This window comes from Camelus dromedarius, chromosome 26 (genome assembly GCF_036321535.1).
Source record: "Camelus dromedarius isolate mCamDro1 chromosome 26, mCamDro1.pat, whole genome shotgun sequence".
NCBI classification, from domain to species: domain Eukaryota; kingdom Metazoa; phylum Chordata; class Mammalia; order Artiodactyla; family Camelidae; genus Camelus; species Camelus dromedarius.
In genome coordinates this window covers 9,848,736-9,855,496 of record NC_087461.1, presented here as the reverse complement: position 1 = coordinate 9,855,496, position 6,761 = coordinate 9,848,736, and the positions used below count along the sequence as shown (strand labels likewise).

General features: G+C 42.4%; 1 pseudogene; it reads right to left on the bottom strand.

Moving 5' to 3' along the window:
• Nucleotides 1-813: 813 nt before the first annotated feature.
• Nucleotides 814-1,199, bottom strand: LOC105084921 (prothymosin alpha-like; annotated as a pseudogene).
• Nucleotides 1,200-6,761: the final 5,562 nt, after the last annotated feature.

Sequence of the window (6,761 nt, the reverse complement as noted above, 5' to 3'; positions counted from 1 at the left end):
CTATTTGCAAACGTCGTAGGCTCATGTGGCTGGTGAAACACTGGACCCTGGTCCTCTTCTTCTCCTCTGCCTGTTGACAGGGTCACACCTGACCTATCCAGGAAGATGAGCTCCTTCATTTTCTTTTCTTTTCTATTTTTTTTTTTTGTTAGAACAACTCAGGAAAATAAAATCCCGGTTTATTGTTGGACAACATTGTTTTACACATACATCAAACAGGCCAAAATAAATAAATAAATAAATAAACAGCAACTTCATAGACAAAAAAAGGGAAAAAAAGAAACCTTTTATCTTTGGCCTTTTTAACCATCTCATACAAACCAACTACTTACAGTACAGCTAAGTACCTACACAAAAAAAGTTACTGGAATGCTCGGAATAAGATTTTTTGTTGTTGTTGTTTTTGCTTTTTTTTACAAGGTTTTTTTCTCCTTTGAGGTTACAATGAGCATGGTCACACCACAAGTCAAGTCAGAAGCAGGACAGAGGACTGGTTGGGTCATCCGAGATCATGAAAAATGGCTGACCCCTAACAATATGTACAAAAATATAAAATGTAAATAAAAAATACAAACAAATTTTCCTTTTTAAAGTACTTTAAGAAAAAAAGCAAGGCCTTGGACGTTTTGGTTCTTTTTTCTTCCCCTGTTGCTAATTCACCTCGTGGTTTTGGTTGGGTGGTGGAGAGCGTGTCATCTGCAGGTGGCGCTGTCCACGGCAGGCGGGCGGGCGGGCCTCTCTACTCGAAGGGGGCCACGTTTAGATTCTGAGACGGGAAGTGGAGGGTGAATAGGTCACGGCGCCCCCCCCCCCTTTTTTTTAAGTTTAACTTTTCCTTTTTTGCTGTCTAGTCATCCTCATCAGTCTTCTGCTTCATGGTGTCAACATCGTCATCCTCATCATCTTCAGCTGCCCGTTTGCCTGTAGCTGCCTCTGCCTCCTCATCTTCATCTCCATCCTCTTCCTCACCATCACCTTCCTCTTCCTCCTCCTCTTCCTCCCCACCTTCTTCCTCTTCTTCATCTACCTCAATATTGGCCTCCTGCTCCCCATGTTCCTCGTTAGCATTCCCATTAGCAGGTGCTTCTCTCCCATTCTCCACCTCCTCCACAACTTCCTTCTTCTAAGTCCTTGGTGGTGATCTCTGAGCTGGTGTCCACGGCCGCGTCTGACATGATGGGCACGCCGGTGATCCTATGCAGAGGATTAAAAAGAAACCGAAAGTTGGAAGACTCTGGCGATAAAGCTGCTGGAGTCGGCGGCGGCGGCGGCAGCAAACCGGGAGGCGGACACAGGAACAATGCAAAGATGGCTTTTCAGAGCAGCCAGTGGGGAGCTCCTTCATCTTCTGAAGACCTCCAGAGGACAAGAGGCCCTGATTGCGTCCTATAATTCATCCCAAGCCCGAAATCCTCACTGGCAGCGATTATTTTCCAGCCTGAGTCACTCCCGTGGATGCTGAAGCTCACTTCCTTTTGTTCCGTCCTCGCTGGGGACGGTGAACAGCTGGTCTCCATCCTCTAAGGAATATCCCTTTAAACTTTGTAGGCCGTTGTGAAGTGGCCTCCAGGCTTTCTCTTCTTTTCCTCTCCATCCCTCATGGGTCCTATTTTCCAGCTCCTTTTACATCTTTGTTCTTTGAATGTGCTCAGAGTTTTCTAAGATATTCCCCATTGGAAGTTGTTTGAAGGAAAACAACAGAAGTCTCTTTAGATGTACTCAGGACTGGCTACTCTCCCACCTTACCACCAGCCTCTAGCTCCCACTGTCTGGGTGGCTTCTGGGGCCTTGACCCTCAGGCCAGGCTGTGCCTAAGGGCTGAGCAGCCTGTCAAGAGACCAGCGGGCTCATTGGCTGGAACACAGGCCAATAGTGTGAGGCGCCATGTCAGCATCCATCTCACCTGAACCAAAAACAGTGCCGATGGTTCTAAGGTTGTCAAAGACTTACTGGTAATGAACCCTTGTCCCTGTGTTATCTCATCTGGACTTCTCTTGGACCGACTGGGCAATCTAAACCCCGATTGCTTATTGGTGAAAAATCCCTTAAAAAAAGAATGAAAGAAAAAAGCAAGTCCAGAAAAGTCTAGTGGTTATACTGAGAAGAGTGATGACTCAGGCACCTTGCCTTGTTAGTGGGGGTGGGGGTGGGGGTGGAGGCAGAAGGGACGGGAAAGTGGAGTTGGGGGCTTGGGTGCCCAGGGATGTGAGATTGAGGTCCCAGGTGGATGCCTGAGGATGGATGAGGGTGAAGGCTATAAGGTAGTTAAAGGAACAGATGTTCAAACAGAAACTAAGGCATCTGCTCATCAGACTTCGGGACACACTGGTGATGGAGGTGGTAGGGAAAGGCTTGGGAAGTGACAGGTGTAAATGAAGGGGTAGCTGAAGGGAATCAAAAGTGGAGAGAGAGACCATAGAATCCAGCAATCCCACTCCTGGGCATATATCCAGCGGGGACCTTAATTCAAAAAGACACTTGCACCCCAATGTTCCTAGCAGCACTATTTACAATAGCCCAGACATGGAAACAACCTAAATGTCCATTGACAGATGACTGGATAAAGAACTTGTGGTATATTTATACAATGGAATACCACTCAGTCATAAAATATCATAAAATAATGCCATTTGCAGCAACATGGATGGACCTAGAGATTGTCATTCTAAATGAAGTAAGCCAGAAAGAGAAAGAAAAATACCATATGATATCACTTATATGTGGAATCTAAAAAAAAAAAAAAAAGACAAATGAACTTATTTACAAAACAGAAACAGAATCACAGACATAGAAAACAAACTTATGGTTACAGGTAGGGGGTGAAGAGGGTGGGAAGGGATAAACTGGAAGTTTGAGATTTGCAGATACAAACTAATACATATATATATGTAAACAACAAGTTCCTACTGTATAGCACAGGAAACTATATTTTATATTTTGTAGTAACTTATGATGAAAAGAATATGAAAACAAATATATGTATATTCATGTATGACTGAAGCATTATGCTGTACACCAGAAATTGACACAACATTGTAAACTGACTATACTTCAATAAAAAGATATATATATATTTTAAATTAAAAAAAAAAAGAGAGGAAAGAGAGATCGAGATTAAATCGAAGGGGAGGTCTGACATCCCAGGTTATGTCAGGCAAGGGTATTAGTAAAATCCTTAGAATATTGTTGGCCTGGAGTGAGGGTAAGGAGAACCCATGCAGGAAGAGCTCTGCTTTGTCAGAGACCAAAAGGTTAAAAATGTGCCTTATTTAGAGGCTGAGGAATCTGCAAAAGTGAGCTAGGAAGTCAAACGGGAGATAACTGAAGACCCTCAGCCAAGTTAGTTCAAGTAACTGGATGCCATGTGTCTGTGACTTGCCTAATGAATGCCAGAGCTGTGACTGCAGTATGAGCTTTAAAAAACAAAACAGTCAGATAGTTGTTCTCATCTTTAAAGCAGTCACCTGGGGCCATTTGCTCAAACAATGTGAATATTTCCACTCCCCCTTTTTTTGGTTTTCTTTTCTAAGCCTATAGCATAGACGGACTTTCATATACCTTTATTGATGGGGATCTTCATCTTCTGAGAGTGTATTTGACTTTGAGGAAGAGCTAGATGTTTTTGGAGCCAAGACTGGAGAAAAGATGAGTGATCAGGCTGGGAAGTGTTAAAGAAAACCAGAGCTGGGCAGAAGATAGAGCAGTGAACGTAGATTTTATTCAGGAATGGTTGTAATAGGGGTAGAGAGACCTCAGTTTGGACCAGGGCTCCATTCTGAATGGACAAGTTGGGGATTTCTGGCCAAGGAGCAGGCTGCGGGTCAGTGGCTGGAAAATTACTAAAATTACATCTGGGTAAAAGGGCATTCTGGCTAAACTGACCTATGATTCTTGCTGAAGGCAGACCAGGGTGACATGATACCAAGCATAGGAGATGAGGAATTGGACCCAATATGGAGGGTGATCAGATATTGAGGGTGGGGATCCTTGCTAAATGGATTTAGCAGGAATTTTGCTAGAATTGAGCAACGTAAAATTGACATAACATCCCAAGGTTGAGGCTAAGCTGAGAAGAAGGTGCAGAGGAGCCTGACTAAAGTTTGAACAAGGAGGCGTCTTGTCAGTTTCTCCTTTCCTTCCTTGCTTCCTTCCTTCCTCTCTTTCTTCCTTCTATCTTTGTTTTCTATTTTTCCTTATATCAAAAGTACTTTACAGTGGCTTAGTTTGAGTTGGAGCCTTGAGCTAGAATTCCCTCTTGCTGCAACGCTGAGAATCTATCAAATGCTTTGGGATTTCACCGTAAGTTCGATGGACTCTTTGACCTAGAGGAATGAATTTTGCATGAACAATGCCCCTGACGTCAAAGAAAACAATCCTCTCTGTCATCGGTTGTGATTTCAGTACATCAGCATTATGGGTCCTCCCGGGGTTTGGAGACCCCCACGGCAGATGCTGACGCTCATTTTCCAGGTCATACTGGAAAACGTGGTTCATTGCCACTTACTCTATTCCTCAAGAAGATACCATTTGTTCAGCTGTCCTTAAAAGATAAGGACAAAGGAGGCAAACATCTTTTCTATTTCTATCTATCACTCAGAGATGTGTGGTGCAATCTTCTTGTTCAAGCTTTCTCTAAGGAAGAGTCTGTTTCCTTATCTAAATTGAGCTCTTCAGCCTTCTTACCCCTAGTCAGTCACCTGTGTGAATTAGCCAAATTGCTGACTGTCTGAACATTTTTATGGACCTTCTGGGCTGCCGCTTATCCATCAAGGATGCCTTTCTCACCTTCTAATGAGCTTTTTGTTTTTGTTTAAAATGATTGTTCTGGAACAAACCATCTTTTTTCCAGATGCATCCTTTGCAGATTAATTTCATTTGGTATTTAGTATTCTTTGCACTCAGTGATTCTTTTTTATTTTCCCCAGTGACTCTTATGTATAGTTTATGCAGAAATAAAATGAGAACAGTTTCTTAATAGTGATCGACCAGTCCTGAGGGGAGTGAGGTAGGAAGCGGACAATAGAGCCAGCTTTCCTTGAATTGTTACTAAAAGCGAGGAACGAATTATTAGCTCATTAAACTTTACAAAAACCCATGAGGTAGATATTATTATTCCCATTTGGCAGAAAAGAGTGACTTGAGACTTGGAGCGATTAACTACTTGCCCAAAGTCATACAGCTAGTGAGTGGTAGGGTCAGGATTCCAACTCAGGGCTTCTAAATTCTAGGAAAGATGTTGCAGATACCAAGGATCCAGTTCTCAGTGTGCTGTATTATTGTAAAAATGGTCTGTCTTGCTGCATAAGGCAGCTGTCTCTTTCTGTCTTCCACAGACACAGCATTCCTTAAAGTGGCATCTACCTATCTTTCTACAGGCAGGCATTTGGTCAGCTGTTAGTCTTGTCTTTCTTCTGATCATTACAACTTTCTTTGCAGCACTGTTTTTTCATGCTTTTAGTAATTCACGGTACACTTTTTAGGCATCTCCTTAATACATCCACAACTGCATTAAAAAAAATATCCAAGACATCAGGGGACCCACGACAGGATGGAATATTCTTACAGAGGTCAGGCTAATACAGAGGACAATAGTGGGGTTACTTCCTGCATGAGGGTCTCATGCTCCTAGTAGAACGCTGATTTTGTATAGACACTGCCTCTCACCCTAACAGCATTGGACTGCTGACTTATATATGTAGAAACAAGTGCGTGTTTGTGTGCCTATGCACACACAAACCTACTTGTATACTCTGTGTGTGTGGTCAGCTTTGGCCCCTGGATCTTTTTCTGCTGTTCTTGACCTATGACACGTGAAGAATGAAGATACACCAGCCAGAGGCAGAGTGTTTTTGCAAAGGAAAATGCATGTGGGAAGGCTTTGAGGAAAGGAAAAAATTATATTAGATTTAGTTTGCAGGGGACAGTGGCTCAAAATGGAGTTGAAGAGGCAGCCAGGTCCCAGGGCTAGTCTAAGTCTTTGACATCAATTAATTCGCTTGATTCTTATAGCAGTCCTTTAAAACAGGTACTATTAGGGTTCACCTTTTACTAATGTGGAAACTGAGACCCAAAATGTTAAGTAACTTTCCCAAGGTAGTTCACTTAATAAACATTTGTTGATTGAAATAAAAAGCACTGACCTCATGGTGTTGGCTTGAACTTGGGGACATTTTTATTCCTCAGCATGCAATTGGGTTGATTTCTGCATTCAGCTCTAAATACCTCAAGGTACCTTTAAAAACCCTAAAGTATGAAAGTATGTCTGGTGAATTGATGAATGCACCTTCTTTCTCCTTCAGCAGTGATTCATTGGCACACTAATGAGTTTTTGTTTGAATATTGTTTTACTTCTCTGTAAATTGATGTGACATGAACTCTTAGATTCTGGAAATAGCAATGCCTTAATTTCCTAAGCCACGATGTCTCAACCTATCCAGTTTCATCTTGGTAGTAAATCCTGGCTCCAGCATCACTTTGGGCCAGTTACTTAAACACTCAGTGCATTAAAGAACCAATCAGGTCTGATAAACAGATGCTCTGTAAGCTGTCAGAACCTGCTGGAGCACTTCACAGATTCCAAGTCTACGAACTCCACTGTGGTGCACAGAGAGAGCCTGCTACAACTTGCTTTAGGGGACATTAGTTGTGATTTTACATACATTTAACTGTTTTAAGTGAATATCATTAAAGTACAAAGTATCCCTTTAAAAAGGACACTTGGACATCTTCCTCTTCCTCATTTCAGACCCAGTCCATCATTT